The sequence below is a fragment of the Sapajus apella genome, unplaced genomic scaffold (assembly GCF_009761245.1).
Source record: "Sapajus apella isolate SASKATOON/1434 unplaced genomic scaffold, GSC_monkey_1.0 scaffold34, whole genome shotgun sequence".
Lineage (NCBI taxonomy): Eukaryota > Metazoa > Chordata > Mammalia > Primates > Cebidae > Sapajus > Sapajus apella.
The window spans coordinates 6,790,826-6,808,082 of record NW_022436974.1 but is presented as its reverse complement, the minus strand read 5'-3'; positions in this window follow the sequence as shown (position 1 = coordinate 6,808,082).

The window sequence follows — 17,257 nt, the reverse complement described above, 5'->3', positions numbered from 1 at the left end:
TGGAGTTTAGGACTTCAACATGTGAATTTCAAGGGGATATGATTCAGCCCATAACATGTGGTAAGAGGGAAAGAAAAATCAAAGACAACTTGATAATTGGCTTGAAAACATTTGTACATGTTTGTCTAAGCCCATAAACGGTCTAGAAGGAAAGGCGCTAAACTTATCGGGGCTGATCCAAGAAGTCACCTGGAGTCATGGTGAGGGCAGGAGCTTCCCTTCATATTTTATACCCCCCAAATATCATTTTTGTTGTACATACTTCATGTTTTGTATACACAACAGTGATTGCATTATGGATACTTATTTTTTATGTTCTTATTTTGTAAATAATATATAAAAATGCTGTAAAAAGACACTGGAAAATATGGGGAAGTATTTGATAAAAGGCAGAACTAGATTAATGGAAAATACTTGGGTCCATTAAAAAGTTGCAGGAACAAATAGAACTTGTTGACTAAATTCAAAAAATGTTAATATTTTGAAGGGAACAAATAGACCTAAATTCAAAAAATGTTAATATTTTTAAGGGAAAAGATGGGATGGGGAACATGGGAAGATTTTTAGTATGGAAATCATCAATCCTTTTACTTCAGAGCAGAAAATTTCACAGCCAAGCAGCAGAGCACTGTGTCCCCTTTGATAGCATTTTTTGGGGTCCACAGCTATCTAGAATTGAGGCCAGCAGCTAGTAGGAGTTTACCTGCATGGAATGAGGTGACCCCAAGAGAGCTTGTGAGCAGGCTGTCCAATCTTGCTCTCTCTCCCTGGCAATCTGGCTTTGGGGAGGCGAGAGGAAATAGGTCTCGGCTGTGGGGAGCAAGTAAGGAGCACTGTGTACCAAGAGCTGTGGAAAAAGGTCAGGCTGCCAAACCAAGTGAGGTTTGTTAAGACTCAAAACTGAGTTGAAATAATGAACCTGCCTGCAGGCCGATTTGCTCATTTCAGATCCTGGCAGTAAAATCGTGGGGAGGTGAGCTCAAAGCAGAATCAAGTCTAGGTGGCGAAGCGGCCAAACGGCCAAGGTAGGCACAAGTGGCAGCATGAAGAGGAGGTGGCTCAGGACCCTGGAGCAGGCCTGGGGCTGGGGAGCTACGGTCTTCAGTCATAGGTGGAAGTGTGGCTTGGACAGTGAAGTCTTTTTTTTTTTTTTTTTTTGAGATGGAGTCTTGCCCTGTCTCCCAGGCTGGAGTGCAGTGGCATAATCTTGGCTCTCTCTGCAACCTCTGCCTCTTGGGTTCAAGCAATTCCCCTGCCTCAGCCTTCCAAGTATCTGGGACAGGAGATGCACACCACCACACCTGGCTAATTTTTGTATTTTTAGTAGAGACTGGTTTCACCATGTTGACCAGGCTGGCCTCAAATTCTTGGCCTCAAGTAATTCACCCACCCGGGCCTCCCAAAGTTCTGGCATTACAGGCATGAGCCACCATGCCCTGCCAGTGAAGACTTCTTGAGAGGAATGGACATCCTTTTTCCTTCCCAGGGCGTCCCCAGAGGCCCATGTATGAGGGAAATAGACAGAAATCTGGCGGACTCTATTCGAGATTCACCCATTCATCTGTGTGTAAGCAGACAGGGAGGGTCTTCAGGAACTATAGGAACTTAGTCAACTTGAGCAATCAGCCTGTTTTACAGCCCCTTGTCTTGATGCCTGTTTTGTCCCAAACCCTATGTGGAATGTGGTCACCCAGCTGGTTGGCACCAGCTCCCGATAGACCCTGGCAAATTATACATGAACCTGAGTGAAGTTTCCTCATTACCATGCTAGAGTCCCCGCCCCTGGAGGAGCTATAGCCTCATTACCATAACATGCGACCTAGGTGCTGGTGTGATGACTCACTACATCTCCACCCCTGGGACCCTTTCTCTACATGCGCTGACACTTCCTCTCCCCTCTCCATTGCCCCATTAAACCCTCCTGTCACTCTCCCTCAGAGAGACATTGCCTTGGAGAACATGCCAGTGCTCTTTTACCTGTGACAAATAGTAAAACGCTTATTGAGCAAAACCTGTGTTCTCGTGGAGAGTTGTTACTTGCCAGGCAAATGAACCCCGTTTTATTTTTTCTGGTAACGTATTCACTCATGTATTTAGCAGTACCAGGCTATAAACAAACTCTACACCAATGTCATTTATTCAAATTAGCTTTAAGGGAATATTTGCAAAGAAAAGCATTTTTATGAATTTCCAACGTGTAGGGTAATGAAAATGAAGCTAAAAGGGTGTTACCAACTGGAGGCTCTTTGAGGATCAGCTTTTAAGGAAAGATGACAATAATTTGTAAGTAGAATAAAAATGTTTACATGTAAATGGACGCTGCTATGGTTCTTACAGTATGTTTCTTCAAGTAGGCTAAAACAATTGGGCTGAGATTTTGTTTACTGTCCTCATTTAGTTAGCAAACTCTTCTTCACAGATAGCGTGAAGCTAACCTTCATCTCAGACAATGTCTGGAATAGCATATATTTTAAAATAATAGATTTCCTTTTCATAAGAATTGTTTCTATTAACTCTAACCCAGTAAGAAGAAAGGTATAGCAGTAGGAAGAAAAAAAAATGTTTATTCTGGTCTACATAAAAATCATAATCTAAGTTGTCTGATGTTTCGAATTATTTCAATTTGTCTTTACCAGGGTGGATAAATCAGAGTTAAAATCCAGAAGTCACTGGAATAAAATGGTAAAGTTGAAAACACGACAACACAGTTGCAAGGCTTCACTCTGGAAGCTTCATTTGAGTTACAGAGGGCAGTGGTGGTGGGAATCGTGTTCAGAAGAACATCCTTAAAGTTTCAGAACTTGCTGAAATAAAAATACCAGGCAGAGCCAGAATACGGTTTCACGTTCATCCCAGTGGCTCAAATACCCCGATGATTAATTACAGTCTTGTGTGCAGGGTGTTAATAAGGCTTCCAAGAAGCTAGGCCCCTCCTCCCCACCAAGCTCTGAAGTTATTCTTCATTTTCAAGCACTCTGATAATCAACCAGAAAAAAAAATAATAGCGGCTCTAGAGACCTGCCCCAACCGGCTCTCTTTCTTGTTCTCTTTGCATCTTTTCTCTGACCTCTTTATCTCACATGCTTCCCCCATGTGCAGTTTCTCCTTAGGCTGTAGAAAACACACACACACACACACACACACACACACACACCCTCTCTCTCTCTCTCACTCTCTCTCTCTCACTCACTCTCTCACCTAAACCCCCTCTTAGACTCCCAGTAGAAAACACACACACACACACACACACACACACACACACACACCCTCTCTCTCTCTCACTCTCTCTCTCTCACTCACTCTCTCACCTAAACCCCCTCTTAGACTCCCAGAGAGCTTAGCGGAAAACAAGTCCATGCTTGTGGGGAGCTTAGGAAGGCCAGCCCAGGAAACCAAGGCTTTGGTGGCTGCTCGCCACAGCTTTCTTGTTTCCTACCCTGCCAGATGGTTTCCAACCCCCTTTCAGTTCCAGAACGGCCTAAAGCCCAGGGCGGGCAGCCTGCCTCGCCGGAGTGACATCTGTGTTTCTAGGAAGGCAGTCTTCTGCTTCTCTAAGACACTCTCTACTCTTCCTGCTTTGGCCTGAAAGCCTGCACTGGGAGAACCTTGCCTTTAGCAGAGGTGATAATCCTCTTCAAAATGCAAATCTCCCTGGGAGAGGGGATAAGTTGTAGTTCATACATCCTTTGCACTAGACAGAGGATGAATTTCTGAACCTGGGAGAGTATCAACTCACTTGGATCCTGTGGGCCCATAATATGGAGGGACTAAATTCTTAGCACAAAGTTAAAAGGAATTCCAGCAATGATTGATAAAATAAATTGAAGTACCCTGAAGACAGCACTCACAGGGTAGATCTGAGACTCTTCTCCTAATACTCCCATGGTGGCTCTGGGTCTGCCTAACTATTGCAGTATGGTAGCTTTTTTATTTTTATTTTTTTTAACTAGACTATCTTCCTACAGAATAGTAGGCAAAGATTGTGTTTGTCATGACGGTATTCTCAGTGCTGAGCACGGCGTGTCTCAAACACAGTAGGCCCTTAAGAATTGTTTGAAGAACAAATGTAGGAATGAATGGCATGTTGGATGAAGCCTCCTTCATCAAGAACAAATTCTAACAACTTCCCAACATGTTTATCAAACCCGGCCACTCTGGAACAGTGACATTGGCTGTCACCTGTGTCCAAACTTGCCGGGACTTCTGAATCTGCCTTTGTACAATACCCACCAGGGCTCTTCACATCCCTCTGGGGGCTGTGCCAGGGCAGCTGCTTTCCTACCCAACTCACTCCCCAGTTGGGTTTCTGGTTTTTTTTTTTTTTTTCCCCAAACCTTTTCACCTGGCTCAGAGCCAGGGAGGCCTCTAAGTCACACTCAGAATTTCCATGACAGTAAATAGACTAAATGAAGCCCTTTCCAGCCCCTGAAAGAGGCCTCTTCCAATTCCACCCTGTCTGGCAGCATTTTTGTTCCCCCCATTTTGATACAGGCCTGTGGAAGGTCAATGACTCCTTTAAAAATAAGAAAAACATGGACAAGCGCCCAGTTTCTAACCTGCTGACAGTGCAGTTCTCTGCAGCCAGCCCACAGTTCTCTGCTGAATCCTTCACAGTGATTTTTCACAAAGGGCTGCAATCTATTATGCTACAGTTGACTGCCACATTCAAATGTAAAAACAGATCCTTGGATCAACACCCTATAAAAAGCCAAGAAAAATGTGGTAGTGTTCTTTCCTGGCTGGAGCCAAGAACTTTCTGAGGGAGGAATCCTTTGCAAGCCAGCAGCCCTGTACCTGTGTGGTTTCATTGTAACCTGATCGATTCAGAATCTCGGCAAACTGTGGACGTTGCTGGTATTAGCCCTCTTATTGGGTCGATGAGGATCTAAAGATGCTGAAGGGACTAATCACTAAATGATTTTCACCAAATCAGAGCTCTTGGAAAGACCCCTTGAGGTCTTTAATTTTATCCAGCTTCCTCCCTGTTTTCAGTCTGGACTAAGTCATTCTGGAAGATGGTGCTTTAAAACCTCTGCTCAAAACATGTTCCCTAGCTAAAATACAGCCAGTTTCTTAAAATAAAACAACATGCCTTCAGCGCAGAGATCCTGGCTGAGCCCAAACAAAAACAAAGTTTCCTGCCTGGGAAGGAATGTCCAAGGGACAGTGCTTACCATTGGCGCATAAAATCCACATAGGAAAAATGTTAGTTAAGAAAGTCAGTTGGAATGTTTGAAGGTTTGGAAAAAAGATACCCATATTCGCCCTCCTGTCAGACTGTCACCTTTCTCCTGTTGTTCCCCCATTCCCCAAGTGTGTCTTAATGCAGTGAGGAGTGCAGTGTCAGGAGTAGTCGCATAACTAGTTTCAATCTGTTTTGCTGCACTGTAACTACTGGTGGTATGCCACACTGACATTAGCCCCACAAACTCATCCCCTCCCTGCAGGACTGCCAAATTATTGTTCAGATTCTGTCTGCTTTATTTGTTCACCTATTGGCAATTACCTTGCTGAGATCATTGTTTTTCTCTTCTGTATTTTTAGCTCCTTATGAAACTTGTAACAGGATGACTATCTCCTATCTAGTCTTTGCTTTTCAGAGTTTAGCAAGCCTTGTTTTGGCTGAGTGTGTGGAAGTAACTTTCACTGTGCAGCAAGATTCCTTTTTGCCTGCTTCATTCAGCCAAATATTCGTTGAGATTTTGTTTTTTGTTTGTGAACTCGTGTTTATCCAGATAAACATACTTATAGCACACACAAGCACAGATACACACACAGACATACTTCTCCCTAGTGTAATTTTTTAAAATCAGTTTTATTGAGGCATAATTGATAAAATATATATATTAATATGTACAATTTGATGAGTTTGGACATATGCAAACACCAATGATACCATCACCAAAATAAAGGTAATAGAAATATCCAACACCTCCAAAGGTTTATTTGTGTCCCTTTCCCCACTGTCTTGGTGGTAACATCACTTCACATAAATGAGATCTACCCTCTTTATGAATTTTTAGGTGCACAACACTCTATTGTTAACTGCAGGTACTATGCTGTACAGCAGAAAAAATACTCCATTGCATGTGTATATCACATCTTCTTATCCATTCATCTGTTGATGGACATTTGGGTTGATTCCATATCTTGGCTACTGTAAATAATCCCTAGTTTAATTTTGATCTAAATGAAATACACATTAAATATTGAATCCTGTTCTTAGGTCCTTGGTTTGTGGTCAGATGCCAGTACCTGTATTATATCACATTCCTTGTGTCCATCAAAGTACTTTGTACATGCTAGACACCTAATACATGTTGAATGAACAAAGAGACAAACGGATAAATAGCTTCCATATCAATTTTCAGACTGGAAGAAAATCTAAGAAGAAAAGAAATACCATAGAGGTGCTGCTTTCTGCTTCATCTTCTGACACTGACTTTAGGGAACTAGGGGGAAGGGGACCATACGCAGGGAATGATGGGGAGGGAGGGTATATGCAGGAATGTGTCTCCTCCAGGTCTGCACAGAGCTGTATCCTTCTTGTTATTTCATTTTCGTTTTAACTATTGCCTTCTCAGAGGACCTTTCCTGACTCTCTCGTCTGAAGAAGCTTTCCCACCACCGATTACTATTCCTTTCTTAATTTCTCATAGCACCTTTCTTAATTGTCTTTATAGCACTTTTCCCCATTTGAAATGATTTTACCCATTTGCTTATTTGTTGTCTGTAATTTCTCTCCCCTTCCCCCCAAAAAACTATTAGAAGAAAAGGACCATGTCTGTCTTTTTACTGTGGTATCCCTACTGCTTAGAGGTGTCCAGCACAGAGTAATTACTCAATGAGATTTATTAAATGGCCGAGTAAATGAATCCCCCTTTGCCTGGTTACAGAAGCCTGGAGGGAGATATCAATAGGAAGTGGGTCAAAAACTAACAGCTCAGCTTCTCCCAAACCCCTCTTTTCTCTTCATCTGTTTCCCCGGCTGGACCCCGGAGCATCTCATGTTATCTATCCTTGAGTGCTCAGTTTTATGGTTTAAGTAGCTGGCACCAATCCCCAATGCCCTTGCTTTCTAGCTTCCACAGCTCATTCCTGACGATGTGGGCTAGGAATTGTTGCCTTTGACATGCTGACACCGGCGCTCCCATCAGCACAATTGCTGAGCGGATGGTTCCCTGCCCTGTCCTGTGCGCTGCCTTGAAGCTGTCAGCCCTTTCCCACACCGCACAGCTGGCACACATGGAAATGGAGCCCTGACACGCCCACATGGGTCGCAGCCTCTGGGTTGAATAGCTTACAGCTCACCCCAGTCCGCCTCAGATGTTGCTCCCTGACTCATTCCTCATCTTCCTGCCATCTGTCTCCTTGTCCTGTTTTCCCACTTAGGCGCCCACAAAGTCCTTCAGCTTTGACCTTTGGCCCCTTTCCTGGGCCACAATTGCTACTCTCCCTCTGGCGACAATATGGTCAACCAGCCTAAGTTAAATGGGATGCGCCCCTCGGCCTGTTTGGTTCTTCCAGTGCTGTGGCAAGCCCTCCCTCATCCAGTCTCCTCCAGGCTGTTCCCTTGGTCAGTACAGTACTTGTCCTCCCTCACCTCCCCGCATTGGCTCTGTTATGCCCAATGGCACAATCACTTTTCTGGGCACCAGATTGGGCACTTTATTTCTTATGAAATGATCAGCATAAATATATATGCTTGATTGTAAACTTTCTATGTGCCAACCATGGTAAGAAAAAAAAAACTTTATGTGGTTTTGTTTGACTATCTTAAAAGTTCTTAGAGTGATTTATCAGTAAACTGATCTTAGGAATGAAAAAATCTAAAGCTCAGATGCTGAGTAGTTTTCCTAAGGTTATACAAATAGAAAATGGCAGAGTGAGGATTTGAACTCAGGTCTGTCTGACCCCAGAGCTAGTCTCATTACAATAGTATACTATCTTTCTCCACTGTGCCTTTACTTCTACATCTTCTTGGCAGCTTCTCTTCTTGTTCTGGAGTTAGACAGTCCTGAATTCAAATCTTGACTCAGATGGCTACTCTGGCTATATAATCTTGGGTGAATTATTTCCTTCCTAGGCTGAGATGTGGCATGAGAAAGGCATGGGAACTTGGCCTTTTTTGCCATCTGAATCTCAGTTCTGCCTAGACATTGCCTTTCCTCTAAGGTTAATGATAATGGTAACTAGCACTGCTATTACAAGCAACTGCTTGCTGATTCTATTACTCCTCCTCCTCCTCCCTTTTGTCCTCTAACTACTATAGTGCTATGTGCCAGTCAATGTTTCCAGCCCCTTTTTTTTTTTTTTTGAGGCAGGGTCTCATTCTGTTGCTTAGGCTGGAGTGCAGTGGTATAATCATGGCTCATTGCAGCCTTGACCTTCTGGGCTCAAGCAATCCTCCTACCTCAGCCTCCTGAGTAGCCGGGACCACAAGAATCCACCACCATGCTTAACTAACTTTTCTTTATTTTTTGTAGAGACGAGGTCCCAGTATATTGCCCTGGCTGGCCTTGATCTCCTGGGCCCAAGTGATCCTCCTGCCTTGGCCTCCCAAAGTGTTGGGATTATAGGCGTGAGTCACTGTGCCCAGACCTTACCCAGCAAATTTACATATATTATTTCTATTTAGCCTCTACAACCTTGTAAAGTAGATATTGATAACACAGTCACAGAGAAACTAACGAATTATTAAAAATCATCAGCTAAAGAGTGGCCTTGTTAAGATTTAAATGCACATCTGCCTAACTCCAAAGCCGGCTTTCTTTCCCCTGACATCTTTCAATTTTTTGAGTGGGCTGATAGAATTGCTTCCCACTCTTCTCTATAATTGACTTCCCATAAGCACACTATTAGTACAGTAGCAAAGGCAACCTACCATGTATTTAAGAATTTAAGGGAAATTAAAATGCTACTATGTCTTTAAAAAACTGAAGACCTATAGTGACCTACCTTTCAGTGGTAAAGTTCCTGCATAGGTGACACTTGTTTTATGATGTCATGATGTGTAAGGTCAGACACCAAAAGGAGAATGTGTTTTCCCCTTTGCCATGGTATGATTTTCTGTGTAATCACACAGGCGAAGCCCTATTCAATTGAGAAAGATGGTGCCATCATCCTCACTTCTCTACATAAGCTTTACGTTGTGGTATGAGAAGGTGAAATGCTACTCCACATAAACCATGCCAACTACTGACAATCTCTATTGGATCATCTCAGAGTACAGGCAAATAATGGCCACAGTCAGCATCTCTGAAATATTGAGCCATCTAAAATGGCATTGTGAGCAAGAGAGGTAATCTATGCCACCACACCATTGCCTCTTTTGCTCTTTCCACCATGTCTCTTAGCAAGGACCTAGATGGGCTGCCATGCTCAGCAGAGGGCTAAGCTGAGGTGTTCACAAACACTCTGGAATCCCCTGCTTTCTCTGAAAGAGGGTTGAGTTTTCTAAAATGTTTTTCATGAAGAAAGCAATAGCAAATCAGAGCTATGTGTGTTGCCCATGGTCCCGTTTTCACTGGTTTTTACATTATTTTCCACTTACAAATGAGCTTAATGATGCTCATTGAAAAAGGTCTTTTGATTTCGGGAAACACTGCAATTCTCAATATTATGACAGTGGGAGGAGGCTGTCAGGGTGGAGAAGGGTATTCTTTCCATTGGAATTGCCTGGGAGACATCTTCAAATTAGAATACATTTTCCCCTTTCTCTTGCAGGGACCATTTCTTCAGTTAAGAATTACAGTACCCATAGTGAACTGATACTATATGTACACATGTTTGGGGACAGCTATTAGACATGTGGCGTTAGAGAAAAAAATTAAAATATATTGTTCTAACTTTTGCATTCCTAAGGGTAGCCTTTAAAATATGGGGCTTGGGTGAGAGTGTACAGCATAATATTGGTGAGGAGGCTTAGTCTGGTGCCTAGAAGGCTAGAGGCTTTGGGAGCCTCCACACACAATGTTGTGGCATGGGCCCTGATATTCTCAAGATAGGCAGAGGTAGAGCTAAGCGCTTAGGGGCTTTGTGGACAGTAGCATGAACAAGAGGAAGCATTAGCAAGAGAGGAAGACCACTGAAGACACTGAGGTCGACAGGCTAGTTTGCAGACATGTGAGGCATCCTAGTAGAGATACCCATAAATAATATGTGTATGTGGAGTGGAATACCACTGTCATGCAGGCGGGCATGATCAAAGCAGAAGATACTTTGGTTACATAAGTATATGCCAGGCCAAGTGATAATGATTAGTGGGGAGTGTTTCAATCTATACATGTTTGAGATACGAGCCTTGTGCTTTGAACCATCCCAACCCTTACATCATTAGGATCCAGACTTGCTGTTAACCTCACTCTGCACTCTGAAGTCTGAGTGAGTGATTGACCAGGGCAACGGAGCTACTCCTGCCATGTTGCTGCCAGATTATTTCTTGTAGCAATTTTTATTGAAAGGCTCCGTTGGTCTCTGCTCTTAGATATTTTCTTTCCAATAATCAGCCCTCTCTAACAATATCTTTTGTACTTGGCTGCTCCACTCATTCTTCTCTTTTCCTTAGTTTAACCTCCCACCCAAGCCGTATTTCCACCTGAGTGTTGGGCGTATTTCAACTTGTTGAGACAAGGAAGAGGGGGAAGGAGAAGCAGCTGACAGGAGGCTTTGCCACCGGCTCACATCTGACTAAAGGGCAAGTTACAACCTTGCCAAGCTTTCTTTCATTTTCTAATCTTTACCCTGAGGATCCAAATGCTGAGTTACTGCCCAAAGAGTTAGTGAGGAGATGCCTTTTAAAAGCTAGTTAAATCATTTTGAGATATCGAGGGCTGTGCCCAGGCCCAGCAACTGATGTGGTCTTTTTATTAGGCAGGTAATGAACATAGTGCAGGGGGCGCTGGAGGGAGGAGCAGGCAGCAGGTTCGAAGCCAGTGCAGATTTATAAAGGTTACTGGGAAGTCCTGACAGGCAGCACAAGGTTAAAAAATAAAGCATTAATTCCAGAACATCCACATGGAACACATGTATGAAGTGATGAAAAAGTGTAGCATTACTTTCAGCAAGAGCAGGGTTTCGGTTGTGGTTTCAGTGCTAGCGTTGGGCAAGTCACTTTCTCTAGGTCTCAGTTTCCTTTTGGTAAAATGGGGCTATAGCAAAATCTATCTCAAAAGGTTGCTGTGAGGATTAAAAGTGAAAACAGACCTATAAAAATTGGCACATGGTTGTGAATCCATTACTTTCTGTTCTCTTTGCCTTATTTATTTTCTTCTTTGGTGCTTATTCTGAAATTTTAGGAATCAAACTAAAAAAAATTTTTTTTAATCAAATAAAGAAATTGAATCCTGGAGGGTGAAGCAGGATGGCAAAATAGAAAGCTCCACCATTTCTCCTCCCCAAGACACCAAGTTGTATAACTATCTACACAGTAAAAACACCTTCATAAAAAGCATAACTCAGGTGAGCACTCATAGATCTGGCTTTAACCTCACATCGCTGAAAGAGGCACTGAGGAGGTAGAGAAAACAGTCCTGAATCACCGATACCACCTCTCCCCAACCTCTGGCAGTGGTGGCCTGGTATGGAGAGCCTCTCTGGGTGCTGCGGGAGGAAGAACACAGCTACTGTGAGTCACTGAACTCCATTTTGTTCTGTCTGAGCAAAAAGAAAAACCGGACAAATTCAGCTGATGCCCACCTGCAGAAGGAGCATTTAAACCAGCCCTAGCCAGAGGATCGCCAGTCCCAGCAGACTGAACTTGAGTGCTTACAAACCTTGCCACCAAGGGCTACAGCACTCTGTGTCGCCAAGTAAACTTGAAAGACAGTCTAGGCCATAAGGACAGGCTCTCTTAGGTGAGGCCTGGGGCTGAACTAGGCCTAGAGACAGTGGACTAAGGGAGCATGTGGCATACTGAAATTACCAGCTGGGGAAGCCAAGGGAGCTCTGGTCTCAACCCTTCTCTAATCCCAGACTGCACAGCTGGTGGTTCCAAAAGACACCAAGAGACCTCTTCCTTTTTCTTGAGAAGAGGAGAGGGAAAGATGAGGAGGACTTTGTATTACATCTTAGATGTCAGCTCAGCCACAGTAAGAGTCGTGAGGCCCTCTCTTCCAGATGACATTTCTAGACATACCCTGGTATGTCTGCTGCCTTGAAAAAGGGGCCCAGTGCTGGCAGCATTCATCACCTGCTAACTGAAGAGCTCTTGGGCCCTGAATAACCAGTAGCCATACCCAGGTACTACATTGAGGGCCTTGAGTGAACCTCTGAGACTTGCTGGCTTCAGATGAGATTCAACATATTACCAGCTGTGGTGGCTATGGGGAAAAACTCCTTCTGCTTCAGAAAAGCAGAGCAAAAAGTAAAGGGGACTTGTACCTTAGGTACCAGCATGGCCATAGAGGGGTAGAACACCAAGAGAGCTCTTGCAGTCCCCAATTCTAGGACTCGACCCTTTGAAAGCATTTTTGGACATGCCCTGGGCCATCAAGGAGCCCACTGCCCTGAAGGGTGAGTCCCAGGCCAGACAGCGTTCACGACAAGCTGCCTTTAGAGACCTTGGGTTATAAGGGAACATTAGTGATAGTCTGGCAGTACTCCTGATGGCCTGGGGTGGCAGTAGCTATGGGGTGAGGCTCCTCTATCTTTGAGAAAAGGAGAGAAGAATAGGAAGGGCTGTATCATGTGGTTTGAGGGCCAGCTCAGCTGCAATACAATAGAACACCAGGTAGACTTGTGAGGTTTTTACTCTATTCCCCAACTCCTAGACAGAACTTCTGGACCCATATGGGGATTAGGGGACCTTGCCACCCTGAAGGGAAGGACACAGGCCTAGATGGCTTTTCTACTTGCTGATTATAGAGCCCCAGGGCCTTGAGGAAACATGGGCAGTAGCCAGGGCCTGGTTACAGCAGGCCTTGGGTGAGGCCCAGTAATGTGTTGACTTCAGGTCTGACCCAATGCAGTCTTAGCATTGGTGGACACAGGGATGCTTGTGTCACCCCACCCCCAGGTTTATGTGGCTCAGAACAGAGAAAGAAGCCCTGTACGTTTGGGAGAAAGTAAGGGAAAAGAACAAGAGTCCTTGCTTGGTAATCCAGAGAATTCTCCTGGATCTTGTCCAAGACTATCAAGGTAGTACCTCTGAGTCTAGAAGAACCAGAGTGTTACTGGGCTTGGCATGCTCCCTAAAGCAGATGCAACTTAAATCACAATACCCAAGTCCTTTAAAATATCTGAAAAACCTTCCCAAGAAGGATAGGTACAAGGAAGCCCAGACACAAAGACTATAATAAATACCTAACTCTTCAAAGCCCAGACACTGAAGAACATCCAGCAGCATCAGCACCATCCAGAAAAACATGACCTTGCCAAATAAACTAAACAAGGCACAAGGGACCAATCCTGGGAAATAGAGACGTGATAGAAAGTTCAAGATAGCTATTTTGAGGAAGCTCAGAGAAATGCAAGATAACACACAAAAGGAATTCAGAATTTCAGATAAATTTAACAAAGAGAATGAAATAATTCAAAAGAATTAACCAGAAATTTTGGAGCTGTAAAATTCAAATGACATACTGAGTAATGCATCAGAGTCCTTTAATAGCAGAATTGATCAAGCAGAAGAAGAAATTAGTGAGCTTGAAGATAGGCTATTTGAAAATACACAATCAAAGGAGACAAAAGAGGAAAGAATACAAACTATGAAGCATGCCTACAGGATCTAGTAAAGAGCCCCAAAAAGGTGAATCTAAGAGTTAAAGAGGAGGTTGAGAAAGAGATAGGGGTAGAAAGTTTATTCGAAGGGATAATAACAGAGAACTTCCCAAACCTAGTGAAAGATATCAATATCCAAGAACAAGAAGGTTATGGAACACCAAACAGATTTAACCCAAAGAAAACTACCTACCAAGATTGAACCAGGAAGAAATCCAAAATCTGAACACAACAATAACAAGTAGAGATCAAAGCTGTAATAAGAGTCTCCCAGTAAAGAAAAGCCCAGGAACAGATAGCTTTACTGCTGAATTTTACCAAACATTTAAAGAAGAACTAATATCAATCCTACTCAATCTATTCCTAAAAATAGAGAAGGAGGAAATACTTCCAAACTCATTCCACAAAGCCAGTATAACTCTGATACCAAAAGCAAAGACACATTGAAAAAAAGAAAAAGAAAAAAGAAAAGAAGAGAAAACTACAGGCCAATAGCTCAGGTAAATACTGATAGAAAAATTCTTAATAAAATACTTGCAAACTGAATTCAGTAATAGATTAGAAATATCATTCATCATGACCAGGTGATATTTATTCCTGGGATGCAAGGATGGTTCAACATATGCAAGTCAATTAATGTGATGTATCGTACCAATAGAATGAAAGATGAAAATCTTAAGATCATGTCAATTGGTGCTGAAAAAGCACTTGACAAAATTCAACATCCCTTCATCATAAAAACACTCCAAAACCTGGGGATAGAAGGAACATACCCTAACATAACAAAAGCTGTATATGACAGACCCCAGTTAGTATTACATGGAATGAGAAAAGCCTGAATGTCTTTCCTCTATGATCTAGAACATGACATGGATGCCCATTGTCACCACTGTTACTCAGCGTAGTACTGGAATTCATAGCTAGAGCAATTAGACGAGAAAAAAGGGCATCCAAATTAGAAAGGGAGAATTCAAGTTATCCTTGTTTGTAGATGATGCAATCTTATATTTGGAAAAACCTAAAGACTCCACAAGAAAACTATTAGAACTGATTAGCATATTCAGTAAAGTCGCACGATAAAAAATCAACATACAAAAATCAGTAGCATTTCTCTATGCCCATAGTGAAAATGAGAAAAAGAAATTTAAGAACTAATCCCATTTACAATAGCCATAAATGAAATGTATAATACCTAGGAATTAACTGAACCAAAAAAGAAAGGCATTCTAATGAAAACTATAAAACACTGATGAAAGAAATTGAAGAGCATACCAAAAAATGGAAAAATGTTCTGTGTTCATGGTTTGGAAGAATCAATATTGTTAAAATATCCATACTTCCCGAAGCAATCTGCAGATTCAATGCAACCGCTATCAAGATACCAATGGCATTCTTCACAGGTATAGAAAAAGCAACCCTAAAATGTATGTGGAGCCACAAAAGACTCAGAATAACCAAAGTTATCCTGAGCAAAATGAGCAAAACTGGAGGAACCACGTTACCTCTCTTCAAATTATACTGCAGAGCTATAGTAACCAAAACAACATGATACTGGCATAAAAACAGACACATAGACCAATTGAACAGAATAGAGAACCTGGAAACAATCCACACATCCAGAGTGAACTCATTTTTGACAAAAGTGCCCATAACAGACAATGAAGAAAAGACAGTATCTTTAATAAATAGTGTTGAGAAAACTGGATATCCACATATAAAAGAAAGAAACTAGACCTGTATCTCTTGCCATATACAAAAATCAAATCAAAATGGTTTAAAGACTTAAATCTAAAACCTCAAACTATGAAACTACTATGAGAAAACACTGGGGAAACTCTCCAGGACATTGGTCTGGGTCTTGAGCAATACCCCACAGATACAGGTAACCAAAGCAAAAATGGACAAATGGGATCACATCAAGTCAAAAGATTCTGCACAGCTAAGGATACAATCAACAAAGTGAAGAAACAACCCAAAGAATGGGAGAAAATTTTTGCAAACTACGCATCAGAAAAGGGATTAATAACCAGAATATATGAGGAGATAAGCTCTTCATGTGCCTTTTAACTATTCCTATTGAGCTCAATTTAAACTATGTGGTTCTTTTCTGTGAAATTGAATTTCTGTATCTTTCAGAGTAGTGACTGGTGGCAAAAATGACATATTCAAACTGGAAGGAGACTTTAATGAAGAATCTACTTATAAGATTGTGGGCAGAGTTTAAGGAAACCAACAAAGGATGGGGCTGAATCCCTGGACTTGTCTTATTGAAGAGCCTTTACTACCCTACACCCTTAGGGCACAAAGAGAAGGTGTCACCACAACCCACAGAAGGTAGCTGCATACTGAGAGCCACTTAACAGAAGCCCTCAGAAGGTAAGGACAGTGTGCAGCAACCCAAGGGGGAGGAAGCAAGAAAAATAAATAGTCCAACCTTGCTTTTCTCCCTCCGTCTGATCACTTGCCAAAACATACCAGTAACCAAACCAAACAGGAGGGCAGGGGACACATTAAGCATGGTGATGAAGTCTACATGGGTCAGCCTCCCAGGACAGAATAGAGTAGGGTAAAGATCGGATCAGGGAGTGCAATTGGGCCCTCTCCCCACTTCTTGACTTATACACCTTCCAAGTAGACATAGTCACATAGATGATCCAGCCCCACTAACATAGGTCAAGGAGGAAAGATGAAAATACTTCATTTTGGGATTGGATTCACATAAATTTTTTGGATTAGAATAATCTTATTCTACCAGTCTGGCTACTACTTTGCGAAATTGGAATTTTGTGCTAAAATTACCAGAGATTGAGAACAACAGACATGCCTCTTACTGTATATATGCAGTGACACATGCAACCTTCATGTCAAGTATGAGTCTTGGGGTTATTTGAGGGTCAGGATGCCCAGGCTTAAGCCCTGGTTCTGAAGCACTACCAGCTTTGTGATTCCACACATGTTCTTCCACCTGCCTGGGGCTCAATTTTCTTCTCTCCTCTCTGTAGAGCTACCTTGCTGCTTCTCACTCTATCGTCCGGTGATTCTATTTTCATTTTTTTCCCCAATTTTACTACTCTGACAGATTTAGGGCCTCTTCAATTTCACAGAAAAGAACCACCTATTTTTAAATTGAGCTCAAGAGGTATTGTTAAAGGATGTGTGAATAGGTTATCTTTGAAAAGAGAAAGTAAATAAGCCTCACAGTAAATTTTTAAAAGTATCTTAAAGTTTTTAGCAGAAGAACAATCATCTCCTCTGTGAAATTAGCTTCTCTACCATTTATTAAAGATTTTACTGCATTTTCTGGGCATTCAAAGATGAACCAGACATGAATTCAGTTCTCACAGAACCTCCAGACTGGGAGGGAAGAGGCAACAGGCATAGGACAAATGATAAGGTTGCAAAGGTTGCAGTTATTTGAGCTGGCTTTTGAGAATTGTTAGGATTTTATTTTTTTTCCTTTTTTAAAATTAAATTTTATTTTTAAAATTTATATATAGTAATTGTGCATATTTATTGAATATATAATGATATTTTCATA